The sequence below is a fragment of the Anser anser genome (assembly GCF_964211835.1).
Source record: "Anser anser genome assembly, chromosome: 11".
In the NCBI taxonomy this organism is placed as follows: Eukaryota; Metazoa; Chordata; class Aves; order Anseriformes; family Anatidae; genus Anser; species Anser anser.
In genome coordinates, this window is record NC_139732.1 from 18,692,333 (window position 1) to 18,713,752 (window position 21,420).

Sequence of the window (21,420 nt, forward strand, 5' to 3'; positions counted from 1 at the left end):
ATGATGTCCCAATATTAAAGTACTTTGTGTGCTATAGAAAGGGATAAAAAGACACATTATAAGTTTAAAAACTGAGAATTTCAAGAGAGAGTTAATATTGTCACTAAGGGCACACCAAAAAGAATTACTGTGTTTTTCTGACTACTCTAGCATTAAAGGATTAAATAAGAAAAGCAGTCTTTTGTAAACTCAAGCAAACATACAGACAATGTCAAAGCTATTGGGTCACAAATTGGAGCCATCATTTTCACTTTGAAGGCTTCCACAAGAAGCTATTCTGCACTAGAACTGCCACATAAATTGAAGGGTGAAAATGAATAGGACAAGAGAAATATGGACTTTAGGTTCTGAAATGATACAAAGTGCTATGTAGAAGCGATGTCTATATGAGACACCAGAATACTAAAGACTTTACTATTACCCGTCATGGACTGTAATAGATGGGTTGTACTTGTCATACATACAGAAGGACATGTGAATTGGACCGTCCTCTGTAGAATAAAAATGTTTTTTTCCCTTATAGGAAATTTTAACTCCTCATCATCACTGGAGTGATCTCAAACTCCTCTTTGCTCAGCATTCCAGCATGTATTTGTGGCTATTGACATACGGATCCACATATGCACACGACAGAAACCAAATTGAGCAGTTTTTCTATTGACTTTGTAAATTGTTCTAGCTAGAGGTTTGTTTCAAGACTACCTGCCAGCCCATATTCCATGGGTTGACATGGAAAGAAAGCTCTGAGACCTAACTGGGATGGATTCAGACCTTCAGCTTCTGCAAGATGCCTACTGTCAGCTACTCCAACCTATACCTTTCAAAGTTGATTCTATTCATAGCATCTTAAGGGGTTTTGTCCCAGTATGTCCCACTTACTACTGTAATTATTTGTAATAAATCATAATTATGAAGACAGCAAAAGCTGCAAGAGAAGAGAGAAGATAGCAGAGGACAAGAGGACTCTTCTCTTGTAACTTCAATAGAAGTGATAAACATCAGCCATGGGAGGGCCACTGACTGGGCCACCAGCTGGTGTAAGTAGCCGTGAAGCTGTGCCACCAGACAGCAAAACTCCGTATCAAACCCATCTGTACACACACACAAATACCCAGCAAATTCTTCCTGCACTAAAGAAAGCAGAGGGTCCATTTAAATGCTTACACTTCTGAGAAGTTTCCCAGCATTGCCTTTTCATCTATTCCATTCTAAAAGCATTTGTTGCATGTATATGTTTCCATTTTCCTTGAGTTTTCAAAAGAGTTGGCATTGTTAACTTAGAATATTGCTAGTTAATTGTTGGCAAGAAAAGACAAATTATGAGCAGGGGAACTGTTCTGGGAGGATTTAGTGTATTTGAATAATTTAGACCCCTGCCGTTAATGTGACAGGATTGTTTTTCTCTTGCGGTAGCCTGCTGCTACAAGAATTAAAACTGTCATGGCAGGCTACAGCCTGGGCTAGGCCTCAGTAATGAGCTTTATCAGTCAATAAATGATTTTATGCAGCAAATTAAACTGTAAATTTGGTTTAGGTGGCAAATATTTAGAGAATAAAGATATCCAGCTAATGAGGAGGACTGGGTGGGGAAAAATGTAATGCAAATGTCAATCCTTTAAATCTTTGGTAGGCTCAGGCTTTGCAGAAAGTTTACTGCCACTGCCTTTTTTTTTTTCACTTTTTTAAACAGCAAGGGAACACTATCTACACTGTATTTACAGATGCTAGAGAAGGAGGGAAAAGTTTTTTGCGGGGCACCGTGCGTGCCACTGCTCCACATGCACACTTGGCTCTCAGCCCAAAGCATCAAACGGCCTCCCGGGGAAAGCACCTGTGCGGGGACGGTGTGTGTGTTGTACTCACAGTGGCCAAGCGTGGCAAGTTTGACAGGAGATGAGCTCCCCAGGGCGAGAGGGAAGCTTATAGCCCGCTCCTGGCTCTAGTGTCTACCTCTAAACGCAGCCCACGTGGAAAGATCTCTTTGCTCCTAGACTTGTAGCAAGGCAGAGTAGCAGCAGCCTGCAGAGGCAACTGGTTTAAAACATTCCCCTTTCAAACAGATTACTCCGGAGGAGATGACCTTTCAGCTCTGGAGCTCGCTTCTCCCTTCGGGCTCACCCTAGTCCCGCACCGCTCCGTGGCCCACCCTGGAGGGCATGTACATGGAAAGGGATTCTGAGAACATCAATCGAGCATCAACAGAAGGAATATGGTTTTAAAAGACACATCTGGATTAAGATGGATGAAAGGACCCCGAACAAATAAGTTGCATTTGTTCAAAGGTCAGGTGATTAGCAATATGCTGCTTCGAAAGCAGACAGGGAGACATTCTACCAAAAAGCTGGTTTCCAGCATGAGTCCTTCACTTCCAGCTATGCTCCAAGGACTGTTCTTTCTCCAGGGAACGTCTGGAAATCTTACTAATTTTTGCAAGGGCATTTATTACCACGATGAAAATTTTGCGTTTAAATTTTTTACTGTGGACTGAAAATCAGCTTTCAGAGAAAATAATTATATGAAAAAAAATCAGCCCCATAAAGAAATGCTGGAATTCTTCCCAAAGCCAGAAGTGTTAACCTTGCTATCCTTTAACAGTAGTAGCAATATTGTGTATGATTTCTGCTGGATCTATTATTCTGCTCTTTCTGACAAGGAAAATATATGCAACCCTTGATAGGATCAGTGAAACAATGGCTTTATTTATGCCTTCCAGGTGACACTGCCAGATGGTAAAACCTCACAAAAACAAAGCCAGAAGCGCCTGCATGCCACACAGGGCTAACACCAAACCTGCTCCAGGGTGGGAAACCATCTCTGTTCGTGAGACTCACAAGACAACCAAGACTCAATGCCAGAACTCCTCTTTGAGCCCGTTCCAGGCTCAGATGCCGTGCAGTGCACAGTGAAGACACACAGGGAAAGAAACCCCAGCTATCATAGTGTCTCTGCACCAAGTGAGCTCCCTGTCAGGGCTCAGGTCAAGGTTAGCCTTTACATTTTAGAAACCAGTTGATAAAGCAAAGAGCAAAGCAGTCAGCTACACATTTTGCTTTAGAGCAAAATTTGAAAAGGACACGGTTACATACTGAAAGGAAATTGAGCCACGGAATATCCCAGTAAAACTCAGTTGGACCCACACATTGTACACTCCAAACAATATGCTATTAAGTGCAATAAATCCAAACAGCACCCTGGGGATTTGTTTGGAAGATCAGAATATATATTATGGATATACTATGGAAGGCTGTTTTTAACATGAAATCTATTCAATTGCAAGCTGTTGATGTTAACCATTTCTTGAAAGACCCAATATACTAATTCAGTTTATTTACATGGCAGAGAATGAGACTTCATGTATCACCTTCTCCATGCCTTTCTTTGATTAGATTGCCTGAGTTTAATTACCAAAGTCTGTTAAAGGACTTTCAGCACAGATGTAATTTCATGCAGGTGTTACCTGGTGTAATGAAACCAGATGTTTCCATCAGAATAGGCCTCCCTCATTTGAAATGTGTGTGCTGCAATAGCCTAATTTGTATCTCCATCAGTTCAAGCTGAAAGAAAAAAAAACAAAAGGTAAAAAAGTGGTTGAGGATGTTAGGCAAGCTCAGATTTTGAGTATAGAATGGATAGTGCCACCTGTTGTTTCCACTTTTCCAACTGTACATAACTTTACTTTAAAATATCTTCCCCTATTGTTCCAACTCTGATTAGTTCAGCAGGCTGGCCACTTCTGCAAAGCATTTAGGAGCATAATGCACACAGGCACAGATTTATACGTGGAAAAGGAAAGGCTGTTCTTCACTGGGCACAGTCTTTGTATTGACATTTTATCCTCACGTACTTCACATAAACCATGAAACTTTCTAATCAGTTTGTACAACGGAGTGGAAAGTTCTTGGCCAATTATGGAATGAAACAAAACATATTTATTGAGCTATAACAGCAGCAATTAAAAAAACTTGAAACCTTTTTGGTTTCGTTCATACCTTTGAATAGCTTTTGAATATCCAGGGGTTTCTATGAGTAGGAAGTTATTCTCTAGGCAGTTCTAGAGCTGATAAAATGGCATAAAATACCAAGAGAACTGGAGAGTCACAAGGACGTTCATGTGAATTACATGGTCAGATCTGTCACTTATTAGCTAACATATTTGGGGCATGCAGTTTACTTTTCCTGTTATAAAACCCAGTAAACTATATTAAGCTGGTCACTGTTGTAAATATAAAAGAAGTAAATATTCTTTGCATGAGAAGTTCCATGGAAATGTACTTTTTGCATTTGGTTCCTCATGAGTTGCCTTAGCAGCACACCCTCCTCATTTTCCATCACAACATCATCATTAGTGCTGTTTTATAATTTATTTTCATTATTGTAAAATCATGAGTGGACTAATGACAGACCAAAGGCTTAAAGCAACAGAAAGATGCATCATTCAGCAGCAAGACAGAGAGAAGACTCAAGCCCCTGCCATGCCCAAGCTCATAGCAATTGCAGAGTAGTTTCTAGAGCACCCAAGTTTTGAATTGCTGTTTTGATTAACCCAGTTTATCAACCACATCCTGGTCAGAGAAGTTGTACACATCAGCCAGCACTGTCCAACACCAGGGAAAAAAATCCTCGCCATCCTGCAGAGGGTAGAAGTGGAGGAATTTGCACAGGAAGTTTCTGCCAGCTGCAAGCTGACACAAAGGGGTTGTGATGAAACGTTCACATTTCAACCCAAAAGGAGCAAACCCAGCCCCAGCTGGCAGGCTTATGACTCCAATTGGCCGTTCAAACATGAGCCTGAGTCAGAACCTTTTCACATTTCTCCCCATTGTTCTGTCAAGCCCTGATGCTGCACAGACAACACAAACCCAGCCCTGGGACTCAAACTCCTGGGACTGCAAAGCTCCGAACAATGCAGGGCGAAGGGCCTATGGGCATTAACAGAAAGTTCACAAATAACAGCTAACAAGCAGTGGCACAAAAGGCTTGCCAAGCAGACCGCTCAAAACAACCAAGGCACCCATTCTTTGGGTTAGTTCTTTTAATATAAAAACAAACAAATAGAGAAGATCAAAATATTCATAAACGAAGCTGCCCTCTCCTGCTCTTCCATCCATACCTCATGCTAAACTTCAATCCATTTGGAAAGTACGCAGGCATTTTGGTAGGGTGAATGAGAACTTGCAAGGTGGGGTCTTGAACTGCACGCATGGCAAGCCCACAGATTATACAAATACACATGTGCGCACATGCACACACACACAGACACTGCACACCAACAGCCTCCACATCTCTGCCTTTGCAATTGCCTTCTCGAAGGAATTCATTTTTATGTTGTGTTGTTTTCAGGTTTGTTTGGGGGGCGGGGGGTGAGGAAAGGGAAGATATAGGTAACTCAACTAAACTACTGTCTGCCCTCATTATTTCAATTCAGGGACTGACAGTACAAGACTTAATATTACAATAAAGCAAAACTGGTGTCAGCAAAAAAAAAAGTTTCGATGACACACTGATATGGAACACTATGATACACTGGTAAAAACTATGTGAAAACCAGAAACACATAAGACTGCAATTTAATCTTTTTATTTGAAATATAAATATTGTTACTATCAAGCTTGACAGTATAGAAAATGTGTGCCCTGCAGCCTTCTGACAAAACAAAATTTATATTTAAAACTTCCTGAAATAATGCCTTTCATATGTGGAGTTTTGTCACATTGCAGCGGCTCTGAGCCTACCTTATGGTCCTGCACCTTTAATTATTTTATGCCTAGAAGACACATTTTAAATAGAAGAGGCGGGTTACAAGAGTTTTGACAGCTGCGGATGATTAAAATACTGACAACATGCACTATATAAAATTCCCTGAGGTTTTAGCTGGGTACTCACACGAAAGTTAGCGATTCAATTCCCTCCCCCCCACCCAAATCCCACCAGCATGAAATGTTCATACCACTGGCCTGCTCTTACCACCCCCTCCTCTTTAGCCAATACAAACCCCACCACCACCTTTTTCTTTTTTTTTTTTTTTTAATATCTCAAGGCCACATACTTGAAAATTGGTCAACAAATTTGATTTAGTAATCTGTTCCCATTTAACAAATATGCGGCCAGGTTTCACGACCAGCTGTTCTATATCATTGCATGAATGGAGGGAAGGGAAACCATTTAAAATGTATGAATGGTTTTAGGTTTTGTTTCCACCCATCCCTCCCACCCCCCTCTTTACAGGAGTGTTACAGCTTGTGCTAATTTTCTGGCCTCCTGACCTCTGTGTTTTGGTTGTGCAAAATATTATATTATGATGGAAAAAGAGTGCTCTCCAGTTCAGGAAACACTGAAGGACTTTCTTAACTCTGCGAGCAGCCCCCTGACTTCGCACGCTTGAGTCAGGGACATATTTATGTACTTTGGTTAAACTGGGACTCTGCCCTTCCAATTCTTTGGATTAAAAGCTACATGTGAAATAATATTAATTACGCTGACTTTGAGCTGTGGCTATGACTACATCAGTCTGTCTCTCACTTTATTACAGTACCGGCTAAGGAGTCAAAGCAACCCTAGAAGAAGCAAATCACCTCCAAAAATACATGAGCAATAGCAGAGTCAGACTCTCTGGATGTCGGTCTTAGAGTTATTGCTCATTTTTATTATCTTTAATTCATTTTAATTAGACACTTCAAAATGCAAGAAAGACAAAGAATTAAATCACCCAAAGAACAGACATCATTTGGATGTTCCTTTCAACCCCAGAAGAGGGAGTTTTGAAAAGGCAAAGATGGATTTGGGATAAACCAGTTTCCCCACTGACGGTGGGAAAGCATATCCTCCTTCAGTCTCATGGAGCTCCCTGGCAGAGGTGAAGTTTTAGGATGGATGGCAAAGAACAAACTCGGCACTCCAAATAAAGCAGAGATGACCCAGAGAGACGTGCAAGCCAGGAAGGAAGAGCAGCAACAAGGCTGATGTCACGGAAAATGCAGAAAGAGATCCCCAAGTGCCACACAGTACAAGGGAGAGGGTGCACAGCAGGATCTTACCGATTCACCTCAAATGCTTCTCATTCTGCTAAATCCTTCTGAGAAGCTTTTCCACCAAAATGAATGTGCTTTGTAGTACCAACTGTCATTATCTATTTTCCAAGTGCTAACCAAAGGAACATGGCGGAGCTTGGCACAACAGCCTTGTGTAACAGCACACGCACATTTTTTTCCTCTGGATGCAATTACAACCTCCGTGCTGGTTCCCATGTCCGAATGCTACTGCTACAGCAAACCGTCAGGGAATCTGTCCGCCCGCTCACCAAACATGCCTGTTCGGGTTTCGAGTGCCCACTGTCCCACAAGGCGCACAGTATACCTGCAACCATGTAATCTTTTTTCTTAATGATCATGTAATCAATTTTCATTTTAGAACTGTGCAGCATATATAGATTTAATAACCTATATTAAAAAACACAGGGAAAGGAGGTTCTTCTTACGGTGCAGCGCAAGTTGTTGAAGCAGAAGTAAAACTGCAGAAACAGGAGCTAAAAACAGTTGAAATAGTTAATTAAAGAAGTAAAGACATGATGCAAATTTGTCAAAGGCACCTTTGGCCAAGATACAAAATATTCTTTTAATCCTCAATATTTGCAAATACAATGTTGGATATATATATATATTTATATTAGAAATAAGGAAACACTTTTTGTTCCTTGAAAAATCACAAATCCACCAGTTACATACTCCAGGAATGAGCTACAGCAATAAAACTTCATACATACAAAACTTCACTTCCTAAGAACACGTTACTTAGAGCAAAGTATATTTGGAAAATGCCACCAATAAACAAGTGCCTTCAGCCACGTGCCCTGAGAATTTCAGAGTGTGTCAGAGAAGCAAACAGGATCTTCTTCCCTGCCACTTTCCCCATGTAAAAAAAAAAAAAAAAAAAGTTTCAATGACTACTTACCTCAAAAGTATAATATCTGTACTAAAAGCAGGTTACTGAAGAAGTCACTGTTATTTAAAGGGATACAGGGAGTTATCTGAGGAGTCTCATTTTGGAAATGCGGTCTGAGAGGGGCTAGCTTAATGCCTGGGATTGTGTAGGCTTGAAGAAACCAACACAGCGTGTGCTGGGTTTCCTGGTTCACTTGGCCATACTCACCAGCGTGTTTCAAGGCAGAAGCAGGAGAGTGTGAAAGACTACAAGATTTCGGTACAGGTGTAGTTATCTGCCTGCAGTCTGTCTGTGAGGAAACCTCTCCATGAAGTTGTCTAGGCCCTGTGCACTCTTCCCTCAATACCCCATAACTGCAGGGAGCAGAATCTGTTCATAGCCATATTGCATTATAGGTAGCCAAAAAGTGTTTCACGTAATACAGGATACAATCAATCAGAGCCCCTAATAGCGTGTAGGTACTACGGATGCCAGGCTGCTTCTGCAGACAACGTGGGTTTGTAGAATTAACATGTATCACATCAATACACAGCTGAGAAAGGTAAATTCGTCTCACCAGGGTGTAAAGGCAAACCCAGTCAAAGGCCAGAGACATTATGCTGATTCTTCTGGCTTTTGCAGGCATCTTCCAAGGTAGCTTTATCCCTGTCGGAGTTCTCAGTGCAACAAGTGTAAGCACAGCTACAGCAACACCACACACATCTCTTTAAGCCTCAAGCATAAGTCTTAAGCAGTGCAAAGCAAATTTCTACAGCTTTGGGAAGGACTCAGAGCACCTGGCAATTTTGAGACAGGAAAAAACAAGCCATCCAGAACATCCTTGCAAGTAATTGAAAATGCCCCCTCCTATATCTGTGCAGAGTCAAACATTGACTAACAGCTCTGTGATGAGTGTAACTTGAACACACATTGGCTGTAATAAACAGCAGAGGCTGTTCACTCTAGTAAATATACCATAAACAGAAGTTAGCTGGGGAAGCGCTCAAATCTTGGCTCAGTCCACTCCAGAATAAGATAAGGGAGCAGAAATCTCTGCGGAGAGCTTCGGAGATGGAAGCAAGGACCAATGGGATGCTGCATCACTAACGATGAAAATTGTCCACAGTAAGCACATGAGTTGTGAACCACTTCAAAGAGAAGCACGAAATGTGGGAAGAGCTAGAATGAGTCTCCTGGTGCGTGCATCACACCACCACGTTCATGCAAACAGTTAGAAATGACTACGGATGGATCACTTCTGGTCTGGCACTGAAAAGATCCTGAGTACCTGGCAGTCCCCACTGACATCATCCAGTGCTTTTAACCTGCAAGCCAGTGAGAATTAAACCATGAATTCAGTGCCAAAGAAGCAGTTGTGCAAAAGACAGGCACCTGTGCACCCTAATCATGTTGTCTACATTGTGCTGCTGCGAGCTCAGGCCAAGCTGAAAGGGGGAAGATGGGTGATCCTCCACCGCTGTTCCGCCCCTCAGTCATCACTGTGCAATCAGCAGCATCTGCTCGTTTCCAGACCGTCGTTAAAAGACAAATAGCACTGAAAATCACTGCCCTTCAGCTAGCCAGCACCCAGCTCTCAGAGCTGGGTTCCTCGGGGCTAGGGGACTGCACGCAAAGTGCCGGAGACTACCAGAAAGCCGGGAGCATGTCTTTTTAAAAAAAAAAAAAAATTTCAGGGAATATTTAAAGCATCCCCATCACCCCACCCTTGGGAAAATGAGTTATTAAAAACGTTGGAATGCAATCTGTGTCAAAGGAGACATTACATCAGTCGCCTGTCCGCCTGCTTTTTGTTGTTGTTCAAGTTCTCAGTAAAGCAAAAGAATGAAATACATAACCTAGTGTCCTTGTCCTCAAACCTTCATTGTTATATATAGGATATTGCTGAGTATTTTATGGCTACTGCTGTTTCCTCACCAGAAACTATCCAATACAGATGTTCAAGCATTGGTCTGTAAAACACAGCATCTATTAGAGCAGTTAAGCCACCCAAGGCTCAGCTCTTTCAGCTTCCCAGTTCGTTACATATATCATACCGTATATTATTGGTTGAATCATCACTTTTGAACTGATTTTGGTTTTTCACAACGCGCAGCTTCTGATACACACGCTGATCTGCTCAGATTCTGTCTCTCATCTTTCTTCGCACAAGTAGTTACAGCTTAGCATTTTTGCATCCAATTATGAAGAAAGATGAGAATGAAATGGGAAATAAAAAAGTGACAGGTAGAATTACGGAACAAAATGGTATTGTATGCTTGCTTGATGCTAATTGGTTTTCTTAACTGTTTAATATCTGTGGCATAGCATAAAATAACCCAGTGGGAGCAGTCTGCCAGCCATTTTAGAAATGTTTTTTGTCAATTTAATTTACTTAGTGGCAGCTCTAATACTTTTTGTTTGCCAGGGATCTCAACAGACATAGCAAGGATGACCTTTATGGCAGGAAAAAAAAAAAAAGTGAGGGGGATAAAAGAAGAAATATTTTTATTAAAGAAACTGTGAGATATTTTGGATTAGGTGAAGTTTCCTTTTTTTACCTTATAAAAGTGCAATATATAATTGTTTAACATTAATGAGCTAAAAGATCGGCACATCTGAGCTCTACCATTACAAAACATACATATATATATATAACATATACACTTCCTTTCATGTACTTCTGATTATTGTTATTGGTAGAACTTTTTAAGTCCAGCCAGCTGAGACTGCAGGCAGGTCACTGCTGATGAGCAAGTGGAAATGCAAGCAGCCAAGTGACAGCAGACCAAAGCAATATTCTATAGCTCAGCTATTCAACAGCACGTGTTGTGGGGGTATAATTCTGGGAAGACCTAAACACTCATCGAGAGTGATCAAGAACTGTTGAAATCTCTGTTGAAATGTGGATTCTAGAGCCATTCTGCCACTGGCAGTGGGGAGCCAGGGGTGCGAGTGGCAGGGCTGTCCGCAGAGCCTCTGTCCCTGCTGCCCCAAAGACAAAGCGTGCCTTACAGCCCCAGTATCCTAAACCTGAGCAGGTGCATCATTTCCACATGCTAAGGTTACTGAGCATCTAAATAGGCACCTGAAATGAAGTACGGCCACTTCTGAAAATGCGGATTGCGCATGGCAGAGGCATGACAAGAATGAATTAGCTGATGCCTGCTGGCTTTCGATGAAAACTGAGCCCAGAGACCGGCCACCGTTGGTTTTGTATTCTTCTTTATCGATACTAAAGTGATGGAAGGTAAGCAGGCAGAGGAAGAAACAGAATAAACTTTCTGGTGACCTCAGACACATAACTAGATTTTCAGTTTGGGCTGCGGAATCAAGGTGGGTAATAATTTTAACACCAGCATTTTCACTGGAGGATAATGTTGTTAAATAATAGGCATAAAATCAATAACAACTATCACGTTCTTTGGAACTTTGTGAACTTCCCTCATTCAAATTTGAAAGCACTCTGAGATCCAGGCAGCCAAATGCTGTAGAAAAGCAAGGTGCATTTAAAATTGAGCACTTTGGACTTACGTTATGCTCCCAGCTACAGCTTTTGGGATCCTGTACATGAGCTGTACAGATTTTTTCACATATGTCCAAGAAAAATGGGCCTCGTAAGATGATAAATAGCATGCCTTACCAGAGAGTATATGACAGGTTCCAAAAATGGTACATTTTTAAATTGGTATAGATATTTATACTTGCTCTGATCCTCTGAGATGTATGTTGAAATCTGTAATATAAACAGCAAAGGGTATTCCAAGACAAGCAAATTAAAATGAATTCTGCATCATTCTCTCCTGTCCTATTATTATAAGGTCTCAAGAGGCCTACAAAAATTTGGATGTGAATTAAAACTGTATGTGACTATAGTAAAAGTTACTTTAAAAAAAAAATCCACAACTAATCTTTTATTAAATCACAGTGTAACTGACGTTTAAAATAAGAAGTTAGGCCTATTATCACAATACATAAACAAAGTCCGTGATAGTCTATCACTAGTATGCTATGTCTTTCTAACATCTTACATTGTTTTCCTATACATCTAAAAATGCATATAGCACCATCAGTTTCCAGAGACAAAACTTTGTTTTTCAGAAAGTCGTATCAGCCCCATCTCTAAGAAAGAGCTATTTATCAACATCTGATAAAACCGCCATCCATTCATATTCTCTTGGCAGTAGCTTTTCCTCTTTACTCTCGGGTTGCTCTTCACAGGTAATAACGTGGGCCGGGAGAGGACCTCCCCAGCCTTTGAATTGTTAGCAGTGCCAGACGCCCCTTAACATCTGTCTGCCCTGCTCTGGAAACCCTCTGATGAAGTCTGCATCATTACTCAATTCCCCTTGTGGTTAGAAAGTTTTCCCCAAGTCATCCTAATGCATCTTGACTGAAAATTAAATTGGTTTCTTTTGAATTCCCTCAAGTGGAGAGAGAACAATAAGCGCCATCCTTTGCGCAACTTCCTCATATTGGAAAGACTATCAGGATGATTTCTCTGTAGGTTTATCAGTTCCCACAACTTTTCTTCACAGCTCATGTTCTGTAAATCCCAGATTTTCTTGTCACACTCCTCCCAATTTAATATTCCTTCTCGATATTTAAAACAGGGTGCCCAATGCAGTTCTTCAATTGTGTTCCCTACTGGAATTTTTTCCCTAATTCTTCACAAGGTCATTATATGAGACAAAAACAGAAGCTGAAATCAGGATATTTCAGCAACATCTTTCTCTTTACCCCAGGATGCTTATTTTTTTCAGAGAAAGAAATCAGATGCATTTGCTGAGAACAAACCACTTCAATCTTATGCTATCTTTTACAACCTCCTTATCATTTGAATAATTAGACATGAATTTTTTAAAGATTTGTTCCAGTGTATTTCCAGGAATAGCTATTGGGCTGACTGGTTTATGAATTCCTGGTCCCTTCCTTTTCTCCCTTTAAAAAGGTAGGCACGACATATAATTTTCTACCATGCTTTGGGGCTTTCTTCATTTTCTATAATTCTCAGAGATCATCATTTAGCATATGTTTAATAGAAATGCATGCTGCTATTTCATTTCTAATAAATTGATTAATTCATTCTAAGATCTTCCTGGAGAACTAAACAGAAGAAAAGCTGGACGTTCTTAAAAGTTCAATTGGAATATACAGAGCAGCTGACTTCCAACCCCAAACTCAAGGTATCCTGTTATAGGTAAGGCATTACTCCACAGATTGGTCATATATGGCTGGCTCTGCACATCTGAGAAAAGAATGAGTAAATTCAGGGAGTTTAAATTTGCAGAAAACTAAGTATAGAAAAAATAATCGTTTTCTTCATACACCTTCCAGCAACCACAGGTTATTAGAATGGTTTTGCTGTTTGGTGATATCTCACCAAAGAAGTGCAAGGAACACAGCACCAAATCCTGGCTTATGAGGATTTATTCTTCTTAAAGGAAGAATCCCAAGCCAAAGAATACCACCAGAGTCCAGATCACCAAAAGTTTTACCAAAAGTTTTGTTTTGGGGTTTTAGGCCCATTGCTACATTGATACAAGATCCTTTGCTCTTTGGCCTCCTCCTGTCTCAGCTCTATGCAGTGCCAAAAGTCACCGCTCGCTGCGTGTTCCAAGAGAGGATCCGTCTCACACAGTCTCTGTATGCCACCGCCACCTGAAGCAGTGAGAAACTTCCCTGCAGTTACTCCTCTGCTTAAGGTTAGGCAGGCGAGTAAAGCGGTTGCAGGACCAGGTACACGTCTGAGCTTGGCCAAAGAGAAACTTTAATACTGGAAGGCAGGAAGCTTGAAACCTTTAGCAAGCATTAAATGCTCTTAATAGAGAACAGAAAGAAATTGCTGTTTCTGTATGCTGCCCCATCTGAATATTTTTAACATACCATGGGAAAAAAAGATTTTATGAAGAGCTGATTCATGTGTTATGTCACTTGTGCACTAAATACTATGTTATCTTCTGAAATTACAGAAAGGAGGAGGGTATTTTTAGTAATTGTTGGCTACTCAAGCCACCAAAAGAAAGTATGTTTCTCTGGGTACAACTAATTCTGTTTGTGGTTTCAGAAACCACGGCCAATATTTCAATAATATATACATTACGAACTGCTACAGCTGGCAAGGTGTATCTGTGTTGTCTATTCCAGGGAAGGATTTTGCTGCCTATTCAAAATGAATAGATTCAGAAGTGGAATCCAGCATGGAAAATAAAGGAAGGTCAGGGGAAGGGTAATATTTATGGAAGATTGAGTATTTTAGCATGCTACTGGCTTCAGGGTCTGCACTCCCTAAAAATACCGGGTTTTATGCACAGGAATCCTGAGCAGACAGCGTACAACTAAAGCACTTGTTTGAACCTTCAGAAGCAGACAGTTGTTTAGTATTCAAAAAAGAAAAGAGAGAGAGCTTTTTCATTTTATGTCGCTCTAAAGCAGAAATGCTTTACTCAAATAAGCAACCCAAAAAGGGTTTTTCAATCGACGAGAGCAAAGCTCTCTCGATACACCTGGATTCTGGCAGCTAGTATAGCAGATACAGTACCTCATCCCCTCCCCACTGCAAGCAGAAAGCTGCAACTTTCTGAAATGTTCATGTGTTGGGCGACTGGATGGATCAAGTGCATGGAGGGTTGTAAGATGGGTCTGAAAGGTTTGAGAAGGAAGTGGGGGAGCATACTTGATGCCATTCAAGAATTTCCAGCCGTGATTAGAGATGGAAATAAACAATGAGAGTTAAAACTCAGCAGCTGAATTGCTTGTTTGGAAATGCATGAGAGCTAGCGAGTTGAAGGATGTGGAACAACCATCCACTGCAATCAACTACCTGGTTCAAATGTATAAATCCAATGGGTTTATAAAAAGTCTAATCCTCACATGACCATTCATTGATCAAATGACAGGTCTGAGCTCATCCTACCTGTAAACGTTATCCTTCCACGTTGGTAAGCAAATGTGCATGGCCAAAGACTGCACAGGCCACGAATGCTATACAGCAGAACCTCTTTTCTGAACCTACAGTCATTTTGATAGGAAAGAGGTCAAAAGTGCTTTAAATATAGAAATAGAGAAAATTGTCTTCGCTGGCAACCAGAAGAAAATTCTTTCCATAGCTTCCAATTTTGTATCTTTAAGCATTAAATTCAGGGGGTCAGAAGAAGACGGAAATAAGGTAAAAAAACAGTGACTCTGAAAATACCCTTGCAGAATGCAAGGAGATCCATGCATTGGGTAGCAATGGGTCAGAATGAAGAGGCATAAAGTATATATATATATTTTTTTTTTGGTATTTGCTCAACTCTTTTCCAACGAGTTCCTACTACTATCAGTAAATTACATGTGGAAAATACTATGTATTCCATACTACTAACTAAGTCCTGATTTTTCTCTTGGTTAATTCAATGACCAAACTTGTATTGGCTTTAGTTGGAGCATATTGGACCTCTGACTTCTCAGATTTATTTTCATGTGCCTGGGAGCAAAATTCTGGTTATATATCTACGCTCACTCTGCAGCTCCTCTCGCCATCTCAGGCATAACTGAGCTCACATCAACAAACCTCCCTGAGCAAGAAACGAGCACTGCTCCAAGGTTCAAGGATACACTAGCAGGTCCTGCTCCCTGCTCTGTTTCTATGTACATTTTGTTTTGCTTCAGTATAAACTGATTTACAGGAAGCTTCCAGTAAAGGAAAGTTGTAACTCATCTGAAAAGAATTGCACTTTAAGGAACAGGCACCTTCTTACTGGATCTTAAATAATGTATCACATAATGCAATTATTCTATGTCTCCTGGTCATCACATGGTCTGGGGAAATCATAGTCAGGTTTTTTTTTTTTTAATATTGGGAATGTAAGAATCCTACAGAGTGACAATCTACGTAGAACTGTATTCTTCTCTCTCCACGATGTAACTCTTTATTAACGTAACTCTTGCTCTTATTGGAGCAAGCAATTTTTGAAAATAATGACCTTTTCTCCATTTCACATATACATACATAAAAATAAATGTAATAAATGTCCTTTGGGATGGTTACTTATCTAAAATATACCAGACAGTTACACTGTATGGTGTTTTAATTAGAAACTCTCACTCAAGAGGTCCCGTTTGAAATGTGTGATACTCCTCTGTACTCCATTGCTGAAGTTGTGTTGTATTACAATCACATCTCAAGTCAAAGAACATAGCCATTTTTTCCTAGATCAGACACCTGCTATCAATTTGAATGGTATCTGATTGAATATTTGTGCAGGAAGGACAAGAATCAATTATTCATGAGTACTAAACAATAGACTGTATAAACACAGTTCATGAACCTGAATCCTTTACAACCTAGCTTATCTTTGATACATTTATAAGGGCAGTCACATCTTTTAAACAACTGACATATTTATGGCACAAAAAGGGGGGGATAAGAGAGGAAACAAATGTTTTTGTTAAAGAAAATGTGAAATGTTTTGGATTAGGTGAAATTTCTTTTCTTTTGCTTATAGAAGCGGTAATATTTAACCGTTTAACTAAATTTAACTAGACATCTCATGTGACAGCCCTTTCCCTTAGACTCCCAGCTCAGATTCCGCTGAACCAGGCCATTTGGGTAATTCAAATGAACACGAAAATGTATGCAACTTTTGGATGCTTACCCAGGAGTGTTGTGTGAGTTTTGGACTCTTACCTGTTCTTGGCAATTTAACAGAACAAAACATTTTGAGGTTCTCCCCTCATTAGGTCTTCTCCATTGCAGTAAACTATGTTCTTTCGCTGGCAGCCTCCTCACTTTAAGCTTTCAAGTACAATTCAATTAAGTTCTGCTAGGTCTGCAGTGCTGATCAGGTTGAATATAAGCCAGCAGGAACCCTGCACCTTATTGTTTCATCTGAGCTTCATAATACAAATGTGGCTGATGTCAGAGGGGGGAAAGCCCAATCCACAGCTTCAGGGAAAATGTAATTCTGACATCGTGGCACAACAACACAAAAGAGACCGCTAAATATTGCATTCTGTTAAAATCCTTCCTCCCTCCAAACAGGGCTGTGAATGCTGCTGTCATGTTTAATACATTTTAATGTACGCTCTTTTTATTATCTTATGGCAATGGCTTAAATTTCAATACAAATGTTTAAAGCATGTGACATTCTGAAATTATAGCATCCGTATTTAAAGTCTCAAGATTACAGCTTCAAGTGGTGAGTGCTTGAACTATTCTGAAATACAATTTGAATTAAAATCAATCCTCCAATTGACTTTTAAAAGGCACCCAGTGCTGTTTACTTGTTTTTATGGAAAATAATACAGGAAATTCATTTCTTTCATACCTTAAGTGTCTGAATTATAGAAGTCTATAATGTAACATGGCATGCTTGATGAATAACATTTCAAGTGATTTAGTTTAGAGCAAATGATTGGCAGTTAGTGACTTTGATAGAAACTTGCTGCCTGACAAGCAATGGGCAACTCAGCTGTACAGCCGATTCAGTGAAAACAAACTCGGAGTGAAAAAAATTTCTACTGGGTTACATTTTATGCTGGGGATTCAGAGAGAAGAAGGAGGACATAACTCTTTCCTAGACCTAGTAGCTGCTGCTTTAAGAAACGAAATGACAAGATTATGGGCTCTCCCTCTGCCATGCATCTCCTTCATAAATTTTAGCATTAAATTATAAATAAAACATATGAGGACTCAGCTCAATGAGAAATATGTCTGGACTTTGGCACTGTATAGGCCTGCACAAATCCATACAAGCTGCTTAACATTGATTTTCTTTGGCGTCTTTTGCAGCCCTATGTGGGCTTTGCAATGCAGAAGGCAGACATGCCTTTTATTGTATCAGGCCCTTTGCCATTAATTACAGACATGCCTTTCCTTAATGACTGGGCACAATCAGCCTGTTGATTCCCCGACTGGATCACCAGAGGATGTAATCAACAGCACGGACCAGGACTGTCAGCCATTTGCTCTTCCTGGCCTGCCCGTTTGCCCCATCCTCTTTGTTCTCTTCACGATTGAGACTGAGGCCAGCAAGGGTTCCCATCACATGTGCACCGTGCCCCCATTCTCCTTGTTCACCCATCTTTCTGTCCCACTTACCATCTCCAAAGGGAAAAGAACTCAACGTACGTCTCCGCTCTCCTTCAAACAGAGCACAGTGGGGAAAGCAAGAGGAAAGACTCATCTTTCATACACCTAGAAATGAAAAATTCCACAGCAAAGCCAACATCAGGCCCTCGCTCAACGTGGAAAGCTAACCAAACCTCCTGAGTCTGCAAAACTGAGTGGAAAAATTGCAAAAAAACAAATTTTGCCTGTGGTATTTTCACATCTTTTCTCTGGCCCTGGCTAGAAAAGTAAATGGTCTTGGTGGTTAGTGCACGGGGCCAGGAGTGAGGAGCCCTGGGCTCTATTCATACCTCTGCTACTGACTCACTGCAGCAAACTGTTTGGACAAAATTCTTGAAAAGCACTCGCTAATTTTGGGAGCCAATTTTTTTGCGTAAACAAGTAGAGACATGTAGGCGCAGAGTACCTACCGCTTTCCCTAAAGCCAGAGGGAGATTCTGGCACGCACCACACAACTGTCAGCCATCCAGAGCAGGATCTGGACCTTCATTTAGGAAGACACAAAGCACTCTTCCATCTGAGTCAGAGAGCTGAGAGCTCCTGCTGGGCCCAACAGATATTCTTCCAGTGATGCCGGACTCAGCATTTAATCACGGCACCCAAAATTACCAGACACACGAGCTTGAGCACTCCCTGTTTCTCCCTTCTGCTATGTGGGCATTATACATGTGTCATAAGAGCCCCCTGACCTCCTATTACAGCGTGTCACAAAACCCAGCAATCCTGTTTCAGGATAGCAGAATATTACAGTAATATTTTGATGAACCTTAGAAGAAGGTTTGGTTCAGATTTGTGCATCTCGCAATAGCCAAATTGCTCTTGGAGGATGATTTTAATTTTTCCAGATTAGTTTATCCACAGTAATATTCCCCTGTGTCTGAAGGATTTGTTAAATTGCTTTTCTTAATAAACCTTTCATATCAATTTCATCCTGCTGGGTAGATTTTGCCACTTTAGCAAGAGCTACTGAAACATGTATCTGATTGGGAAAAAAATAAAATAAAATGTTCATGTTAATTTCTTTCTTTCTTTCTCTCTTTTTTTTACCTAACTTTGGCATAATTCCTGGAAGATCTATCAATAATAGCCAATCCCCATGATTGGCTCATGCAAATAACGACTGTTGAGCATGTAGAACAAATTGGGCAAGACCCTGCCCTAAGAGCAGAAGGTACAGCTCTCGTCAAAATCAATTCTCTCTCAGATCTAAAAGGTCATTGATAATTATGCGCATGTATCTAAGAATGAAATTTGCCTCATTGAGTGATATTGCTTCTTCACTTGCAATAATGTAAAGTAAACAGTAAAAAGACAGAATTGAATGAGACATCCTCGCTGTTGTTCTAGCAACTGAATGTTGTGTTTCTGTCCACAATTCACTTTCTGTTCAACTGCCTGCATGCAGTATTTCAAAACTTGATGCATTTTCTTTGCCCAGGGCAGATTACATATGTCATGTTTTTCCCCTCAACCAGCTTTACAGTTCTTGTGCTCCCAGAGAATTCTTCCCCAGATTTATTCAGATTGTGTGGGAATTTAGTTGCTAATCAAAGAAAAACAAGACATTTCAATATTAAGGTCTAGAGGTGAAGTCCTGAGTCTCTTACTGAAGTGCAGAGAAAGCCTTCATGTTCAGTGGATCTGCCTGGCCTGGTACGGTGCTAATAGATCCCAGATTGTTGTGGGACTGATCTCAACTGGAAAGCCTTCATCTCTAGGGGAAAAAGGTATTTCACCTCCCCTACGTCTTTCCACACCCCTGAGCAAATCATTTAAAAAAACAGCAAACGGATGCCATTGCTCCATGAACAGAACACAATCAATAATATTGTTACAATTTACTGTTTAAGTTTGAAAGAAATATGCTTAAAGAAAAAAAAAAAAAAGAAATGAGAAAATCAAATCAACCGTGTCTTAAAATGCATGGTGAACATGTCCCCAGCCTTCTGTCCCTTATGGAAATTGTGCTTATACAACAGATAACTCAGCAATGCAGTCAATAACTGCAAACTTGATACTTCCAAAGGCACTAAAGGGGAATGTCAACCAACACTGATGAGCAGCTTTGAACCCATGGCCTTTCAGATGCAGACTGACAAGTTAACAGGCTTTTCTTCCTCTGTAGGAATGAGGGTTTTCATAGCCTGATTCCTGTGAATAAAATTCAGTCCAAAAGTGCTGGGCACGTGCCACGTTTCTTAAATGGGTAACGCTACCAGCCCCTCTTGATACACTGCAGGAGGCCAATGTATGTTTGTACTCAGTGTGTTTTTTTCCATTGAAACAAGGCAACAAAAATCCACAGAATATCTTACACCTGGGTAAGTGCATCCTTTTGGCAGGGAAGCAAAATGGAGTCTACTTGAGTTAATTTCTCCTCACTTATTTATATTTAGCCCTGCAGTAAATGGTCCAGCAGCACCCGTTCCACAGAGGCTCAGCATTGCCTCTTGAAATTAAAACTCTGCTGGAGAACAACTCAAAGTGATTTTACATGTGGCTCTGAGGAGGGGAATCCCTTTATTTATTAAATAGCAAGAAAAGGCGAGACAGAAAGGGTTCTGTTAGGCTGCATGGTCAAAGAGATTAAATGAAATCTACCAATTATTCAGATGCATTAATCAGGGGAAAGCTGTGTGTTCATTCCTTCGGTCCATCCAGCCCTGATCCAAATGCCACCAGAGTGAAACGCACCTGCAGAAATAGTGATTTGGGGGTCAGCAGACACATAAAGACCATGTCAGCCATGGCTGTGGCACTTGGCTTCACTCATCTTCACACCAGACTGCCTGCAGGATCCCAGCGTGTCCATTAAAGCTCCTACAGAAGCTCCACAGACTTCTCTGTCTGCGTTTAACTACTCAGAGAAATGGCCATTGTGCACTGCTTGAGAAGGGCAGAGAGGCCCTAAAAGGCATCCAAGTTTCAGAAAAAGGGCAATGCCCTTAACCCTCTCAGGCACAGATTCTCCAGCTCCGATTTCTCTCTTTTTTCTTAGGTTCTCCTACGTTTCCATAGCTACAAATGTTATTTGTGGTTGGAAATTATCCTGCCCGCTTTTTATCCCCGTATCTCATAAACATCTATTTGAATTTTAAATCTAATACTAAGGATTCTGTGAATACTTTTTGTTCATAAGCACAATATTTCTATCATGTTGTAAAAACTATAAGTATTTTCAGTTTATGGAAGTAAAAGCTAATGCACAGGCTATGTGATTTCGAGAAGTGGACTTCAGTGACGCTTGGTATGGGATCCCACAGAATGTGTTCTTTAGCAACTCTACTGTTTGTATTGAGATATCTGGTAAGGTCTTTTGGGAAAACATACCGCATATCTCTTTAAGGTCCAACCAAAATATCATCTATCCTGCCCTCAGAACAAGTCTTACT

General features: G+C 40.6%; 1 protein-coding gene across 1 annotated transcript in view; it reads right to left on the bottom strand.

Annotated features, from left to right (window-relative positions):
* Positions 1-13,633: 13,633 nt before the first annotated feature.
* The window catches only part of LOC310905406 (uncharacterized protein), a gene marked incomplete at its 5' end in the record, with an annotated part of 392,143 nt that continues 384,356 nt past the window's right edge, over positions 13,634-21,420 (bottom strand). Inside the window, one exon of the mRNA XM_083851633.1 lies at positions 13,634-18,094. The remainder of the gene's footprint in view (positions 18,095-21,420) is intronic.